General features: G+C 55.3%; 1 protein-coding gene across 19 annotated transcripts in view; it reads left to right on the forward strand.

The window, feature by feature from the left end:
• PCBP3 (poly(rC) binding protein 3) overlaps positions 1 to 18408 on the forward strand; it is a 248518-nt gene that overhangs the window by 158248 nt on the left and 71862 nt on the right. For 16 of the 19 annotated variants that reach the window (XM_038581678.1, XM_038581679.1, XM_038581677.1 and 13 more), the window contains exons 1-2: positions 5068 to 5160; positions 7853 to 7982. The exons of 2 other annotated variants lie outside the window; for them this stretch is intronic. The gene's annotated coding sequence lies outside the window, so the exon portion shown is untranslated. Of the gene's footprint in view, positions 1 to 5067; positions 5161 to 7852; positions 7983 to 18408 lie in introns of those variants that run through there. One more of the 19 variants, XM_038581672.1, reaches the window with a different exon arrangement.

Raw genomic sequence — 18408 nt, forward strand, 5'->3', positions numbered from 1 at the left:
GTGCACGGGGTCCACAGGGCCCTCGGGGTGCGGCCCTTCTTCCCACGCGCAGGCCACTCTGGCGCCCTGCCTCCGGGGTGCTCCCCGCTCCCCGTCTGCAGGGGCTGGGGACCTTTGCCCCGTGGTGCCAGACTTCCAGCACCGGCCAGTCCAGCAGCCGCCCGCGGGGCCTCAGCGGGTGCGATGCCGCTGCCGGGGGTGACGGTGGCAGGAGCCTCTAGGCCCACGGCCCAGCGAGCTTGCGGCGTGTCCTGAGGAGCGCCACAGCTCTGCCATCTCTAGCACTTCCAGGTGGGATTTAGCCCCCACCGACTGACCTCTGCCCCACATGCCCAGTGCACAAGGGGGCTGACAAGATGGTTTTAGGTTCGAGGCAAAGCCAGATGTCGCCTCTAGCTCCTGTCGCCTTGAGGCAAGCCCTGCCCACAACTGACACACGGAGATGTGAGCCCCGAGCCCCCAGCAGGCAGGCGGCTGCAGAGCAGAGGCCAGGCCGGAGGAGGTCACACCGCAAGATCCAGGAGCAGACGGAGCAAAAGCAGAGTACGCGCTCGGCGCCACCTGGAAATACCGCTTCACTCGGTCGCTCCCCAGGTTGGATTACTGCCGGCAGGTTGAAGCACCCTCTTCCCCACCAAGGACCACCTTTCTGGCAATGCACTGCCTACGTGCCCTGCGGCCCATCCCTCGGAGGCGATGGGATCGGTCATTGCTCTTGTCTCTGAGCAGCCACAGCTCACCCGTAAGCTCTTCCCGCATCTCGTTTCTCCGTGGGTTTCGCTGTACAGTTACGTCGCCACCGCGTCCACACGCCACGTGCTCCTGTGCACGCGCACACGTCCACCCACGCACCCAGAGCAGGTCCGCGCGCTGCTCGTGGCCCGGGACCCGTGCGCCGGTGGGCCCTGTGGGATTGCAGGTGCCGTGGGATTGGAAAATCGTGAAATCTGTCTCCTTGACGGAGCGAGCTCTCTGCTCCGTGTTCTGGATTTTATTTTCAAGGCTGAATTGCTAGGGACGGGGCTGGTGTGGGTGAGCGGGTCCCCACCCGGGGCGGGGGCCAGTGTCACAGGCTGCATGCCCGGCAGAGAGGCTCCCGTCACGTTGGCCACTGGGTCGGAGATGCTGTAGGTTTTCTGGAAGAACGGCTTCTCAACTTCTATATGTATGTGCCTGTGGTTAATTTCCAGCACCCTAAAGTGGTTACTTTTTGGCGGTTTTGTCTAGTTTTGTCATTGTTTGGGGGGGGGGGGATTTTTTCCACGCCCCTCCCCCCCCCGGTCCGCATCCCTCGTTACTTCCCTCAAACACTTTAGACCTTTCCAGGGAGGCTGATTAACTGCAATCAGGCTTCGGAACAGTCAGATTCTTGCTGTTTTTTGTTTTGTCCCTTGTTTCCCTTTATCTCCGCAGCCTTCCTGTTCTCAGAGAGTCTTAGGGCACGAAGCCATATCTAGAGTTTTTCAACTCAGTCGTGGAAGCAGAGGCTCACGTTGGCCTGTCATCAGATTTTTCCGATCAGGATCGCTTACTTCCGGCGAAGCATCACCAGTGGGGACGGCGCGGTGAAACTCTCGCCTCCCTGCCTGGGCTTCGTCCCCCCCAGTCTGTGTGGGCGGAGGGGGCTTTCTGAAAGGTGTAGGGGGCTGGCCGCCCGCGTGGGGCAGTGGCTTTTCACAAGCGCCAAGGCCTTCTTAGTTCAGCTCGTCGCTTCTGCAAGAACACAGATGGCCCTGGGTATGTAGGAGATGCCTCAAGACGATGATGCCGGACTTGGGGGCCTTCAGGAGAGAGCCGAGTGTCCCCAGCGGTAAAGATCCGAAGTCCCCGAGGGGCTCCCCAGGGTTGTGAGACACAGTCTTACTGGATGGGAATGTGCTTCTCCCCGGGGAAATATTTGCAAACCTCCAAGCCTTGCATTTCACAGGTGGGCAACTGGAGAGGGCATCCCTGGTGCCTGGGAGTGTCCCTGAGGCCAGGCAGCAGTCCTCAGCAGCCCTGTCCTCCCTTCAGTAGGATTTCAGAGGCAGGTCTGGGGATTAGAAGGGAAGTGGGAGTTAGAAGACGGGGCGGCTTGGACCACGAGCCTCCCTTCCTTGGAGATGCCTCAGCCGAAGCGGTGGTGGAGGCGGCGGGGGGGAGGGCAGCCTTCATCAGGCAGGACAGCACGGCTGCTCCAACAGAAGGGGCATCGGCGTGGGGGCGGGCGTGGAATCTCATTTCACACGGAGGAGTCACCACACAGTCTGATGTTGGCAGAGAAATAGATGCAAGTGTGATTTTTCCTTATTTATTTTTTTAAAGATTCATTCATTCATTCATTCATTCATTCATTCATTCATTCATGATAGACAGAGACACACAGAGAGGCAGAGACCCAGGCAGAGGGAGAAGCAGGCTCCATGCAGGGAGCCCGACACAGGACTCAATCCCAGGACTCCAGGATCAGGCCCTGGGCTGAAGGCGGCGCTAAACCACTGAGCCACCCGGGGATCCTGATTTTTCCTTATTTTAACCACTAACGTTACGATACAATTATTGCCAAATCACTCACCACGAAACCGAATCTACGAGTAAACGCAGGGGAGGAAACAAAGCGAACGAGAGCAGGGCAGGCACCACCCGTTAGCGGAGGGTTGGACGTGGCGCCCAGAACTGCCGACCCACACGAGACGTGAGACGCGCGGGACGTGAGCAGGGCCGCGCTCCGCAGACTCATTCCTGTCACATCTGGAGGTGCGGACGGCTGTGCAGGGACATAAAGCGGGTCAGCAGGCTCTGCTTCCGGGAGCAAGGTGCTGAGCACAGCCCAAACCCCGGGCGTTCCATATCCAACGAGCACAGAACACCTCGAGAGGTGGAGGCACGGGCAGGGCAGCCAGCGGACCTGGGCACCCCGGGAGGACGTGGTGCTGAGTCCCCGGGAGTTCCCTTTGCCTCATCCGTCCTGGACTGGGTCCCGGGCATCAGAAACCTAGGACGCCAGCAGGTGGAGGAAATGACCAGACTCATAGCGACAAAAAGGCCGGAAGGAATTTGAGCGACTGAGCGGGGAGGCCGCGCGGAGCCTTGCGCTGCCCGTGCTGCTGGTCTGGGAGCCGCCCCGGGAGCACCGTGGGGACTTCTCACCGTCCTGGTTGAGCCACAGTAGCTAAAGAGCCCCAAGTCCCAGGGGCTCATAAATACGAAGGTTAGTTTTGAGCCATGCGGTCGGCTGTGAGCCTTCCCAGGCGGTGGGATACGGTCACGTCCGGCTGTTGCAGGGTCGCGGGCTTCTGGTCCCCCACGGTCCAGGAAGGAATCTCGGGGCCCAGAGGGTCAAGCGAGAGCGTGTTCAGTGAGGGTGAGAGCAGAAACGGAGGAACGCCCTCCAGAGTGAGGGGTCCTCGTGGGTTGCCACCGAGGGTGTTTAGGGCCCGTGTGTTATCCAAAACCTGGCCGGGAAGCTGTGGCCTTGAGGCCGCTGCCGTCTTGGTGTGAACGAGCACTGCCGCTGACCCCGTAAGGACTCCCGTCTTCGAGATCTGGTCGTTCCCCGTGATGACGGCGTGGCCGCCAAAGAAACGTGCTCTCTGACGCCGGGGCCGGGTGGTCTGGCCGCTCCCTTAGCTCTTGCTCGCTCTGGCGTAGGACTCGGCCTGGCGGGGGCCCCCCGTGTCTCCCTGCCTGTACCTTGACCCTGTCTTCCCCGTTAGGGAATGGGATGCTGAGTGCTCTGGCTGCTGCCTGCTGCAATGGGGGCGACAGGCCGTACGGCAGTTAGAGTCCATCCAGGGGTCGGACCAGGGGCCTGTGATACGTGGCTGGGGCAGGGGCAGTGGGGGGTGACGACGGCAGGCGGTACGTGCATCAACGTATGCAAAAGATAAGCACAGACCAATATCAAGCTCAAAATCATGATCACACCTACTAGGTAAGATCCCCAAATACCAAGTCCATCAAATACACCAGTGGATCTCTCGACCTCATTTAACTGATCACAAATGTCCCCATTCACTGGGACGCCTTGCAGGAGTTGTCTGTAACGTTAACAACATGTGGGGTGACCTGGGAGTCCCGCCAAGGAGGCGGCCCGGGCTATCGGGTCAGTTTCCCTGAAGCTCATCCCGAGCTGTCTGGCTTACGCAAGCAGCAGAGATTCAAAGATAATCAGAACTGGGCTTTAGGGATCCCTGGGTGGTGCAGCGGTTTGGCGCCTGCCTTTGGCCCAGGGCGCGATCCTGGAGACCCAGGATCGAATCCCACGTCGGGCTGCCGGCATGGAGCCTGCTTCTCCCTCTGCCTGTGTCTCTGCCTCTCTCTCTCTCTGTGTGTGACTATCATAAATAAATAAAAATTAAAAAAAAAAAAAAGAACTGGGCTTTAACATCCGTAAAGGTGAGTTAACTGAAACATAATTTCTCTCCATCATAACCCTCATTGTTAGAGATAGCCAAGTCAAGACTGATTTGTTTGCAAAACGAGTCCCAATTTTAACAAACTTGTTTTCGTTTTGAAGATTTTACTTATTTATTGGAGAGAGAGAGAGTGAGCGAGACAGAGAGAGCACAAGAGGAGGATGGGGGGGGGGCAGAGGGAGAAGCAGGCTCCCCACTGAGCAGGGAGCCCGACGTGGGACTCGATCCCAGGACCCTGGAATCATGACCTGAGCCGAAGGCAGACGCTTCACCGACCGAGCCACCCAGGCACCTAACAAGCGTGTTTTAATTATTTACATACGCTCAGCAAGAATAGCGATTGTTTGTATAGATCTTTAAAATTTGCTTTGCTGGAACCTTTTAAAAAATTTTTAAGATTTTTATTTATTTATTCACGAGAGACACAGAGAGAGGCAGAGACACAGGCAGAGGGAGAAGCAGGCTCCAGGCGGGGAGCCCGATGCAGGACTCGAACCCGGGATCCCGGGGTCACAACGTGAGCTGAAGGCAGATGCTCAACCACTGAGCCCCCCAGGCGCCCTTTTTATAAGAAATCTCTAGGTTGTACTTTTAGTACCTCTTTAGGCCAGAAGCGAAGCCAAGTACTTGCCATGAGACATGCCTGTCGATTTGAGCTGGTGAATTCCTTTTCAAGGTCTCCAGGTATCCTCAGTTTCCTGCACCTGCAAGGAAGTGACATTCTCTGCTCACCTGGCGAGGCCGCTGGGAACTCTGTAACCAGGTACATTTCCAAGGGGCTTCGTGGCTCCACATTTCGTAAAGTCAACCTTAGTCCCTTAAAGCCATCTGGTCCTGAGTCTGTGCTTGTCTCACTCAGATACGACACTGCAGTCAAGGCCTCGGTAAAATAACCAATGTTTTTAAGGGTGTCCCGAACGGATTCTTACGGAATTTATGTAAATCACTATAATTGCCATGGAAGAAAGAGTGGTTACTGGGACCTTTCTGAATTTGAGAGTGTTCGAGTAGAGAGAAAAGTTAAATGCCTCAGTTTGTTTACAAATGCACACTCTTTATTATGTTTCTGTAAGTCATAGTTTTCTTAACCCGAAAGACCAAACATTAGAGAACCAGCAGTGTTTTAAACAGGTCACAAAACTATAATCATTTGCTTATTAGCTCATTTAGGACCATGTTTCTAATTTTTGTTCAGTTTATTTTTTTTTAAGATTTATTTATTTATTTATTTATTCGTGATAGACACAGAGAGAGAGAGAGAGAGAGAGAGAGAGAGACACAGGCAGAGGGAGAAGCAGGCTCCATGCAGGGAGCCCGACGTGGGACTCGATCCCGGGACTCCAGGATCGCGCCCTGGGCCAAAGGCAGGCACCAAACCACTGAGCCACCCAGGGATCCCCTCTTTGTTCAGTTTAAATGCAGCTTTAGTTAGTTCTAGAAACTCTTACCCATTTTAGTTTAGGATTTTAAGGATATCAAAAGCCTGTATTTTTTTCCTAAAAGTCTTAACCAAAAGGAAACCATCAATTTAAGAAAACTCTTTTTTTTTTTTTAACTGTAAGTGGAATTTCAGTCTTCTACAGTGTACCTTTGAAATCATTCGTTTCGATCCTAGTCCCTCCTGACCACGTATAACATTTCCTTCCAGAGGTCTCCTTCACAATCTCCTACAACTTTCCTGTGCATTTAGATTTTGCCCCAAGCCTTTTTTTCCCCCCAAACAACCAGTCTTATTTGGGACAGAATTACCTTCTTTTACCTTGAACAGAAATGCACTCGTCACATCTCCCCTACACGTCGCCTGCTCTTCCACACAGAATTGCTCCCATTATTCCCAGGAGTCATAATTCCCCTTAGCAGAGTTCCGCCCTCTTAGAAACCTTAGCCTCCAAAAAAAAAAGGAAAAAAAAAAAAAGAAACCTTAGCCTCCAGGGAAGACTAAGGAGCCACCAATTGTGACCTGTCGCACCAGAGCTCTTTAGAGGGTGGTTTGAGGAATGCGTTCAGTACAAAGCAGATGTAAGCAGATTCCGTTTCTTTGCAATAAGAAGTCAAAAGCTCAAGCCTGTGTCCAGTAGTCAGGGCTTTAGTACTTTATCCCGTTTGGAAAGGACCTAGGTGTCCAATGAATTTAATCCCAATTTATTACCCAAGCAAAACTTTAAAGTTTCAGGTCACCAAAGACTCACAGCTATCTTAACCATTATCCACGGAAACTTTGAGACTAACCGGAGCTAGTTGGTTTTAGTTACAGCCGTTAACCGGGGAAATGAGGGAGAAGCCCCCACATGTATTAGGAGGAACAGTGAGAGAGAATAAGAGTCAGCGTCCCGTTTGCCAGGGAGGGCCTGGCCTCGTCCAGCAACCCGGTTTGTTCCGGGGAGGCCTACGTGGATAGTTATCATCCAGTCTGTCAGGAGGTAGAGCCCTGTTTTCTGATAGATCCTATTGAGGACAGGGAGTGTTACAGGAGCTCAGTCCTTCCCTAAATTTTGCAATCCAGATTATTTCCAGTGAGTTAAAGGGCATCCCCAAGGGAGAGTCCTTGGGAACTGAAGAAGAGAGAAGATCCATTACCCACGGACACCCGGGTGGCGTCCCACAAAGGGTACGTCCGAGCGACCAAGCCATCCCTGGACCACAGTCACTATGCCGCCTGCCATTACAGGCCCCGTAGAAGAGATGCTGCTGCACCCCCTCATGTCCCTATTGCCTCCTAGGTAGGTGCCTGGCATATGGACCGAAATACCCTGCCTTGGAGGTTGTGCTGCAAAGGTCACACCTTGTTTTACCTTGCCTTGAAGAACCCACAGTTTTTAACCCATAAAAAAAACACTAGAAAAGCTTTGCAAGGGGAGACTACCCAGTTTTGCATTACACAATCCAAAGGACTCCTCATGAGGATGGCCTGTTTCCCATCCCATGAATCCCATACTTTCCCATACGTGTCATAGAGAGGGGCCTCTGAGGGTCCCCACACACCAGCTCTCTGTCCCTTACAGGGCATCCCTTGGTGGCCAGTCCTGCAATGAGATGGGCTAACACTCTAGGAGCCACCCTGACCTGCACCTGCAACCCGACCCTCCCCCTCTTCTGGACTAGCACCGAATGAATATTTAGGTGGCTCAGCCATCGTCTAGGGTACAAACTGGTATCTAGGGATCTATGGGTAGGTTTGTGCTGCTTGTGGAGGCGGCTTCCCTGGGCTGTGACCTCCAGGGCCAGTCTCCATCCTTTTACGTGTCTCAGACTCCCTGTGGTCATTCATAATGCCCCGGGGCAGGCTCAGAGCCCCGGGTGGCCGGCCCATATGTGCGCTTCCCAGATAAGGCCTGAAATCAGGGGAATCTGGTCACGTGTATCTTCAGAGTTCCCATATGGAACCCTCATTTGTTTGTGTGCACCCCAGGCTCTGGTTAGCAAAAGCCCAATTAATGGTTTTGGTTTATTTTCAGCAGTAAAGCGCCTGAGCATCCTTTCCCCTAAATGCGTGATGACCTATATCAGTAGATGAGGCCCTAGTACAAACATAGAGTTCCTGGAGAAAAGGAGAAGTCATTTGAGAAAAAAGCATGAAACCAGAGGGTAAGTGAAGGGTTACCTGGTTACCCTCTGGTTAGGACGGGGACAGTGTTCCCTTCCTACAAGGGGGGGAGATTGCCCGGGTCTTTCCCAGAAGCCTGTCACCTGAGTCTTAATATCAGCGACCACACTTGTGGCTCTTACGTGAGCGGCGTGACCTGTACCCTCGCCCTTTCCTTATCAGTAGTGGAAGGAAGGGAGCAGGACCGCTGTACACAGGCCGGTGAAACTTCTTCCCACAGGAGACATTACACACGTGGCCTGACCTCTCTCCGGGACGGGAGTGATAGGTAATACGGCCACCGCAGTTTGCACTCTGCTCACGGTGGCTTACACCCTCCTTCCCCGTGAGGCAGACGACCAACAGCTCAGCGCATCCCAGCCTGGGCTTAGTGAGCTCCCCATCTGCCTCCTGTCGCTCTGGAGCCCTGGGGTTCCAAAGCCGGAAAGAAAGCTCCAGCCTTCTGCTCCCCCCACTTCCCGGCTGGAAGCAGTTTGGATATGGGGTGCCGTGGACTGAACTGTTCCCCCCCCAACCCCCCAGTGTGGCCGTACCTGGAGACCGGGCCTTGACGGGGGTTAAATGAGGTCATAGGGTGGCTGACCCGGGAGGACAGGTGGCTCATGCGAAGAGACGAGGACACAGGCACAGAGGGACAACTGTGCGAGAACTCGGGGAGAAGGTGGCCATTCCCACGCGTGGGAGAGAGGCCTGGGGGAGGGGGTGACCGGAGCCCCCAGCCTGAGCTCGGCCGTCCAGCCCCAGCCCTGGGAGTAGCTAAGCTGGGGTCTGGGGGCCGCCCTGGCGGGGTCCGGAGACCCTTTGCGGGGATCTGTGAGGTCAGGAATGGCTGCTTCGCCGGCACTGAGCCCTGCGTCCGACTTCTCGCTGTAGGACGCGCTCAGTTAAGGCCAAGTGACCCGGTGAACCAAACCTGGAGCCTTCAGCCCTGCAGGGAGAGGGAATCGGGGCCGTCCTCGCCCGCGGGAACCCGCCTTCGTGACAACTCGGCTTTGGTGCGCTCACCTGCTGGCCTGGGGGACGGCGGTGTAGACTGCGTTACTTGACAGACGTTTTCTCAGAAAAGACTGACGTTAGCCCGTTAGCCCGTCGCTTCCGGGACTCCCAGCTGGTGGGGTTGTTGCCGTCGGTGACCTTTGACCTCTCAAGTAAAAGTTAGAATTTCCCCAAATTTATAGCTGCTGCCGTTCACAGCTAAGACATAAGACTTTTCTGATGAACTCGATGGTGATATTAACAAATGTGGATTTTTTTGATGTTGGGTAGGGAAGTATCTGGAGAGCTGCATGGTCGCTGGACCAGTGTCTTCCCAACGGCCCCTACGTGGTATCATGGAAGTCATGCACGGGTAAAGGGTATACTCAAAATTTGGGGTGAACCAATGGCTTTTTACGTAGTTTCTCGTAGAGCCGAGGAGGCTCTTTGCCACGGTTTCCTCTGGGTTCAGATCGCCCTTCTCCGCTCACTGCCCTTTAAGCAGTGGCCGCTTGAGCTTCGGTGTCCTGGCAAAGGAGAGCGTCCCCAGTTACTGAGACGGCTGTGGACATAGCGCTCCCCCCTCCAGCTGCACGTCCGTGGGGGCCGGTGGGCTCCGCGCATTTCAGCCCGAACGAGCGCACCTAACGGGTTAGCACAGAGGCAGGTGGGAGGACGCGGCTGTGTCTTCCCGGGCAGACGTACCGAGGGATGAAAATGTGGGCCTGTGCCACGGTCTCGGCAAGTTCTGGTTTGGGAAAATACAGTTAACTTGCGTGGGTTTGCTACTATCGTTAACTGAATTAACAAAATAATTTAAAATTAATAAAATAATAAAACATTTATAATTAATATTATGTTAAATATCATGATGTTATATTATATTAAATTATATTGGGATCCCTGGGTGGTGCAGCAGTTTGGCACCTGCCTTTGGCCCAGGGTGTGATCCTGGAGACCCGGGATCAAATCCCACGTCAGGCTCCCGGTGCATGGAGCCTGCTTCTCCCTCTGCCTATGTCTCTGCCTCTCTCTCTCTCTCTCTGTGACTATCATAAATAAATAAAAATTAAAAAAAAAAAAAGTTTAAATTATATCAATTATGTTATATAATTATTATATTATAATTATATATTATATAATAATATAATATGTAATTATATATCATATATAATGTATGTTATATATAATATATGTAACATAATCCGTATATAATATATAATATATAATATAATTAATATTATACATAATATATTAATAATATATAATATAATATGTAGTTATATAATTATGTATTATATAATTATAACATGTAATATATAATATATATCATATATAATATATTTTTTATAATATAAAATATAATATAATATATAATATAATATAATAATATGTAATTATTATATATCTATTATGTAATTATAAGACAATCTCCTCTCCTCTCTCCTCTCTCCTCTCCTTCCTCTGTCTCCTCTCTTCCTCTCTCGTCTCCTCTCCTGTGTCCTTCTTCTCTCTTCTCTCTTCTCCTTCTCTTCCTCTTCCTCTCCTGTTCCCTGTTCTCTCTTTCCTCTTTCCTCTTCCTGCTTCCTCCCCTCTTTCCCGTTGTAGTTTTCATTTCTAACAAGGTGAGTGATGATGGATACAACCCACATAATGAAAAGTACGTGGTTGGCGTCCACAGTGACTATTATGAGACCAAGGAAGTCTTGAGGCCAAGGGTGCTGAGGACGGCTCCCCCCGCTGTGGGCACCGCGCTGCACCCCCGCGCTCCCAGGCCGCCTGGTCAGCCCCTTCTGTCCCTCCCGTTTGCGCTCACACCAGCCCACCCCCACACCCCCGGGTGTCTTTTTTGTCCCTTCTCAAATACAGCCTCTGCGACGAGGCGTGCCCCCAGCTGCCCTTCACGCTCTGCCTGCAGCCCCAAGCTCCTCCGGAAACCGGAGCTCTGCTCCAGCACGCAGTAATGGTGCTGACGCTTGTGTGCTCCCTCGTCGTCCCAGCCTCTGCCGTCACTCCTCACTCCCTCCCTGCTCCTGGGGTGGTGGCCCCGGGCCCCCCGGTGGCTGCCGTAACAGTCAGCATGGCCTGGGCTGCGCTGTGGTCGCCATCGGTTTTGGGTCCACTGCGGTCCTGCTGGACATCAGGGGGATGTTTGTCACCGGAACACAGAGTGGCATGTGCCACCTTTGCTCACTTTTGGTTGGGAAGAGCAAGTGTATGGCCAAGCACGACACAGGGATGGGAGGGGAGGGGGGACCGAGGCTTTGCCGAGCACACAGGCCCTCTGACGTCAGTGTCACCTGGAGGAAATCCTTCCATCATTCTTTGGCTCCTGTCCTCCACCCTGCGTCCTTTGTCGCCCGCCCCTGAGCCGTGCTTGGGGCCTGCCCACCTCCCCTGAGCTGATGGCTGGAAGGCCATCTGCCTGGCTCTGTTGCCAGCCCTGGGACAGGACAGGGCACTTTGTGTTTCACTCTGGGGAGGCTGCTGGCCATGGTCAGCCCTGCATGGCTCTGGCCTTCCCTCCGGGTGTTGCGAGAAATGACCCAAGCCCTTCTGCAGCTTCTGCCCCTGCCCAAGAGAGTGATGGCACAGGCCAAGCACCCTGGGGGTCCCAGGCCGTGTCGGGTGGGCCGTGATGAGAGGGTCCAGAGGTTTGCTCCTCCTCCTCGGCCACACGGCTGGCCGTGGCCTCACCCTGCTGTCAGGGTGCACCAGGGCTCATACTGTGATTCCTCTTCTCCTTCTCTTCTCACTTATGCAGAATCTGTGCACTACGCCTTTACTCCGGGCTGGGAGTGATTTTAGGTGGGGGGGGGACGTAATGCGCCGGCATTCAGAGGGAGGGCACAGGTGAGCAGAGGAGTGGCCTCTGCACGCTGGCCGCTGTGGTGGTCTGCAAGGCTGCTGGGAGCCCAGACAAGACGCCTGGAGGTGGGGGAGTGGCTGGGCCATGTCTTGGGTCGTGGGCGGGAAACCGTGTGTCGGGCCCGAGCTCCCGCAGAGGAGCCAATCCGTGGTGTAGGAAGCGCTGGTTAGGTGGGTGGGCAACAAGCAAGGCCTCACGGGCTTGGCCGGGCCCCCAGCCGGGGCCTCACGTGTGTCTCATGGAGCTTTGCAGCCTCCTGTTGTCTCCGGGTCCTTGTCTGTGCCCGTCTGCCCAGCGACGTCGGGTCCCCAGTGCCCCAAGAGGTAGGCTTCCCTGGGCAAGTGGGCAGCCTGAGTCCCCAGGCACCATCCCGAGCTCAGGGACCTCCGTGTCCCCAGGCTCCTGGCGGGCATGTGCGTGCCAGTGAGCCCAGCTGTGAGCCACATCTTCCCCAGGGCTCAGATCAGCTCTCAGTGGGGGCAGACAGCCCCTGCGCACTACCCACGGCCAGGGGAGAGGGCAGGAGCGGCCCCACTGTGCCCACTGTGCTCCCTCCCCTGCTTGTGCAAGTGATCCCCGTCTTTGGACAGTCGTGTAAATCATATTTTTAATAAAACAAGATAGGTAACGATGGGGGAGCGTGGTACAATAACGACGTTTATAAGCCAAATTTAAGATGCTGCAAACATTTCATGACTAAGCCTTTTCCAAAAGGGAAGGGAATCAAAGGAGCGTGATCACCATCTGCTCCCGTCACTGTTGTGCAGAAACGAGGAGCTCTGTGCTCCTGCCCTCGCCCGGGGTCCCCCCTTCTCCTGCCCCAGCGCAGCCTGGTCCCCCCTCCCACCCCTCCCGGGCAGCGGGTGTCCCGCTCCCTGCTGTCTTCTCCCGGGAGGAAGGTCCTTCCCCGCGTCCAGCCTCCGGGCTTCCTGCAGCCCAGCTCTGCTCCTCGGCCCGGAACGGAGGACCCGCACCCGGCAAGCCTGTCCCGGTGATGCGGGGGCTGCCGCGTCGTGGCCGATCCTCCGTCCCGGGGGCCCCTGCCCTCCTGCAGCCCCCCTGCCCCCAGCGCAGCACCCGTCCCACGGGGTCCGGAGCACTAGCGCGTGATCCTGTTTTCCCGTCCTCCCCGCGAGTGAACGTGCTGCCAGGGGAGCTGTAGCAGAGGCCACAGCCTTTGCGGAGCGCCCGCAACCCTCGGGGCCTCCCGGCTTGTGCCGACGTCGTGTGGCCCACGAGGCCGACGAGCGCCCTGAGCGCCAGACGCCTGGCTCTTCAGGAGACAAAGGGGGCGTACTTCGATCTGTTTAGGGAAGGGAAGCGCTGGAAGCCTTCTGGGGTCCTGCCTCGTTTTACGGAATTTGGCTGAACTGGTTAGTCAGCTTGTCTGGGTCCTCCAGCCTCCGAAATTCATTTACGGCGACCAAGGAGGGAGTCCTCTGTGGATGCAGACAGGGAGTCGGCCGCTGAGGTCTTGCTTCTCCGTAACGTGGGGGTCACAGCGGGATTCTGAAGAGCTTCGGCTTTCACCCGGGATGACACCTTGTTCCACAAGCTGCAAGCACGACGGCCCGTCGGCTCGTGGGCTCTGGGGAGGTGGCCGCCCGCAGCCTCGCAGAGACCCCTGCCCGCCCCCCGGCACCGGCACCGTCCGGGGATGGGACTCTGGGGGCCCAGGCGGAGGTGGATGGGGACGGCCGGCGTGCGGCAGGCGCGTTGAGCACACGCTTCCCGGGGGCTCCCCCGTTCCCCCTCATTCATGGGATTCGAATGTGAAGTCTGGTTTTTGAATGTTGGAGACAAATTCAGGCCACGTGGACCAGCGAGCACACGTCAGACGACATGTGGTCACCCGAGTGAAAGCCCACGTGCAGGGAAGGCCAGGCCGCGCCGGGTCGTGGTCGGTGAGCGGAGGGAGTGGGGTGTCAGCACCCCTGGGCAGAGGCCGCCCCACGTCCTTGGCTCTCGGAGGTTGGCGACCATTACGGTCCCCTTCCCTGGGTCCCCCTGCAGAGGCCCCGACTGAGGAGGCCCGAGGCCGTGGGCCCTGACACACGGGGGCGGGGATGCCCGGCCGCGGGTCCCGGTGCACCCCGGGTGTGTGCTCCACAGCGTGACGCCCGGCACAGGTGTGCACTGTCCGTGGCTCACTTGGGACCTGTGCCTAGTCGCCTGTGATGGCGCACGCACCACCTAGAGGCCTGTGCTTCTCTACCAGCCTGGGTCTGGAGCTGGATCTGCCCCAGGCCGTGCACGCTGCCCCCTCCTGATGGGGGGACGGGGGGTGGCAGGGGGGCCAGGTCCAGGCTCTTGGCTCCCCGGCACTGGCCGGCCAGTGTGCGCGGACGCAGCAGCTCCCCGAGACCGACCGCGGCGTGTCCTCCCGGGCCTCGGCGCGGAGGCTGAGGCGCTGCTCGCGGCGGCGCTGGACACGGCAGTGGCTCGGGAGCCTCGCCCAGATGGGGACGTGAGCAGAGCGGCGCATCCGAAGGCCCCGGTGTACCGGCCGGACGCCGAGCTGGGCGGCGGCGGGGGCAGGAGGCCGGGCGGCCGGAGGTGCCACCGCGCTGCACGATAGCCCCGAGGGGCGGCCCGGAGGCGGCGGGGCTCACTCGGGCCCCCCAGCTCCCCCCCGGGCTCCCCCACCTGCCCCGGAGCCGCGCTCGTCCTGCGGCTGCTGTGACCCGGCCGCCCTGCGCCCGGCCCCGGGAGGACGGTCCTCGCGGGAGGAGTGCGCGTCTGCCGGGCGAACAGCCAAGGGGACGGCCGCGGCTTGCCCGCCGCGACCCGGGGAGCGCTGCCCGACCGGCCCCGAGCCCGGAGGCCGAGTCCAGGAAGGCGGGGGCCGGAGCTCCGGGGCTGTGCTGCTCCGTGGCGGCGGCGTGACCGCGGACGGGCCGACCCCGAGCTCGGCAGGCACTGGCCGGTGCAGCGGGCTCCGCTGAGCCACGTGTGGCCGACTGCGCGGCGTCGGGGCAGCGGCCGGGCCGGGCCAGACGCATCATGAGCTCGCCAGGCAAGGACGGGCCCGTGAGAGGGGCAGGGGGTGGGGGGCGGTCATCACCGTGTGTCATGCTCCCCTCGCCCTGCCATGTGCCCCCGCTGCCCCAGGAGCCGACTGCTGCCATCTGGCAGGCTTGCGGGGGGTCGCAGGCCCCATTGACGGAGCCTCAGAGTGGCTCCGTGTCATCTAATCCTGAAGGCGCCCCTGTCCCGACTGCCTGCAGTCATGGGACCAGTCACGGCCCCCCTGGAGCCAGAATGACCCCCACACAGCGTGGCTGCGAGTGCGTCGGTACCTCCGGAACGCCCTCCGCCGTCCTGCCTGTTGCCTGCACCGTCCTGCGCTGCCGTCCCGCCCGCCGCCTCACCGTGGACCGTCCACGCGCCGTGGCCTCCGTGCAGCAGGCCCAGCCCCCTGCTTCCATCGTGTCAGGACTTCTCCTTCCCTCCCATGGGGTCAGCGCTCCCTGCCCTCGAACCCGGGCTCCCCTGTGACTTCGTGTCAAATCACAGGAAGCGGCGCAGCGGGCCTGGCCTTCACCGCCCGTGGCCACGTGGTTCTCGGGCCGTCCCATGTCCCGGGCTCGGCTGCGTCCTTGCAGGGTCACTGAGCACCTCCCTCATCCTCCCCACATCATAGAACCTGGCTTTGTTCCTCCTGAGCCGTGTTTTCCAGACGAACACACTCAGGCACTGCCGTGCGCTGCCCCGTGGGGGGAGCCAGGTTGTGGGCGCGGCGGCTGTCGCGGGTTCCCCGGGGCCGCCGGTCACTGCCGCCAGACCCACTGCTCCGTCAGGGCGGGTGGAACAGTGACCTGCCAGCCGTGGAACCCTTTCCACGTGGATGAGCTGGGATTATTCCATATGCGGTGACGTCTCCTCACTCCCTGGGGCTGTCCGGTCACCTAAAATATGCTTCCTACCGGAAAGGCAGGAGACCTGTTTCTTTCCTTCTTTGGATTTAATTATTTTTTTTTTATTTTTTTTTCACCGTCCTATGGGTTTTGTTTCTCTTCCTGCTTTTTTTTTCTTTCTGTGTAAAGCATTATTATTAACATATGGATTTTACGTAGATGGTACGTTTGTTCTCTTGCAACTATTCTTCTCTTTACTCAGATTGTTCCGTGTTTGCGGGCTTCCGCGTGGATATGACCACACCGGTCTTTGACGGTTTCCTTGACTCTGTCACGTGACGCGTCCTGTTCTCCTCTCTGATGCTTGCTTTCCCAGATCTCCTGGAATCAGCTAATTTCCTCAGAGCCCTACTTCGCCCTGGTTGGGGAATGATATTTAGAGACCATAGTCTAGGCATTAAGGGTGCTTATTGCAATTGAGCGTCATCACTTTTTCATAGTTTTAGTGGAGAGAGTGAAGGAGGGGAAAAGAAGGGGAAAGTGAGTTCATAGAAATAGTTCTCAGTCAAATGTAAGATCGCAGAGTTTCTACTTAAAAATTTTTAAATTTAGTACTTGTTTCTCTTTTGTCTTATTAGCATTATTACTTATGTGCTTTACCCTAAATGTACATATAATCAGTTTGGAGTATTACTGGTGCCCACAAATGGCTAATCAAGATTTCCTGGCATGTCTGTCCATCCCTGAGAAGATCGAGACAGATTCCTGTGCTTTAAAGTCAGTTGCCACAATTCTTCTGTCTGTGTGGTTATGTCACCAGCTTCATGTATACTTTTTTTGGGGGGGGGATTAAAAAATTCTTATTTTTGATTATGTAAACATTTATATGATTCTAAAGTAAAAATATGGGCAGCCTCGGTGGCTCAAGTGGTTTAGCACTGCCTTCGGCCCGGGTCGTGATCCTGGAGTCCCGGGATCAAGTCCCACATCAGGCTCCCTGCATGGAGCCTGCTTCTCCCTCTGCCTGTGTCTCTGCCTCACTCTCTCTCTCTCTCTCTGTGTATCTGTCATAAATAAATAAAATCTTTAAAAAAAATAAAATAAAGTAAAAATATATTGGAGTCTATTCAGAAAAGTCTCATGTCCACCCCTTTCCATCCAGATTCCTCCCTTCACAGGTAGGTAGCTTTTGTCTTTCTTTCCATTATTTGTTCTTGAAAATATAAATAAATATATGTGTGTATATGTAAATGAGCTCCTCAACTTAGTAAACATTTCCTTTTTGTTCATATTTCTTTTGATTCTTTTTTTTTTTAAGATTTTATTTATTCACGAGAGACAGAGAGAGAGAGAGAGAGAGAGGCAGAGACACAGGCAGAGGGAGAAGCAGGCTCCATGCAGGAAACCCAATGTGGGACTTCAGGATCATGACCTGGGCCGAAGGCAGGCACTTAACCACTGAGCCACCCAGGCGTCCCTTTTCATTCTTATTAGGAAAGTTTATTTATTTATTTATTTATTTATTTATTTATTTATTTATTTATTTATTTATTTATTTATTTATTTATTTATTATTGGCTTTATACTACTGTCTATATAGCTTTTTTTTTAGGATTTTATTTATTCATTCATGAGCGACCTAGGGAGAGAGAGAGGCAGAGACACAGGCAGAGGGAGAAGCAAGCTCCATGCAGGGAGCCCGACATGGGACTCGATCCTGGGACTCCAGGATCATGCCCTGGGCCGAAGGCAGGGGCCAAACCGCTGAGCCACCCAGGGATCCCAATATTGTCTATATAATTCACAAAAACCTCTCTTTTCTTTTTTTCTTTTCCCTCGTCTATTGATGTGCTCTCCTGGGGGTTAGAGGGAGCTGGGAGCCGCTTCTCTCCCTCTCGGGGGCTCTAAGGCTCCCCTCGATACTCCCCCACCTCTTCTCCCACGTTATTAGCTTTATCGGTTCCTTATCTCCATCACATGGAACGTTTATACGTTACTCTGTCACCACCAACTGCGTCATTTAGTTCAGGTTCTAGAGCTAAATGTACCCGATGCTTGTCACCGTACTTCTTGTGACATAGCTTCTCCACTTACCTCGCGGTTGGCTGGAACCCACTCATGTTGGGTTCTTCGGGGTAGGCTCTGCAGGAAAATGTTCCCGGGGTTCCTGCACGTTCACATCTTTTTATCTGTGGCCTTTGCAGCACAGCTGTAATTTAGCTGCATAAAATGCTTGGTTTATTTTTTTTTTTCACTTTAGTGTCTTAAAAAGTGTTGCTTTGCTTCTGCATTGCTGTCGAGAACCCCGACCTCCTCGCTCTGATGTTCTTTTCATTATAAGTGTGTGGGACCTTTTAGGCTGGGTGCCCCGAAGACTTGGCTCTAACATCTGTTTTCCTGAAGTGTGTCTTGCTGTAAGCTGCTCAGGCTTGAATCTTCAGGAACGTCGGGTGCCCAGTCACGGTGTAGATTCAGGCTGTTTTACGCCCGGAAGTGTTTTGGGGTGATTCACGAGTATACGTGGAGACGCAGCGGGGTGTACTCACATGCACGGACGGTGGCTCTCTCTTGCCCGTGCATTGTGTCCGTCATGTTCTCTGGAGTCTCCTTCCTGCACATCTGTCTCATTATTTTTTTTCTCGTTTCTCTTCTCTACGCTCTTTCCTGGGCCTTCTGTGCTCTTTGCTCATATGCTTCTTCTGCTTC

This window comes from Canis lupus, chromosome 31 (genome assembly GCF_011100685.1).
Source record: "Canis lupus familiaris isolate Mischka breed German Shepherd chromosome 31, alternate assembly UU_Cfam_GSD_1.0, whole genome shotgun sequence".
Classification (NCBI taxonomy): Eukaryota; Metazoa; Chordata; class Mammalia; order Carnivora; family Canidae; genus Canis; species Canis lupus.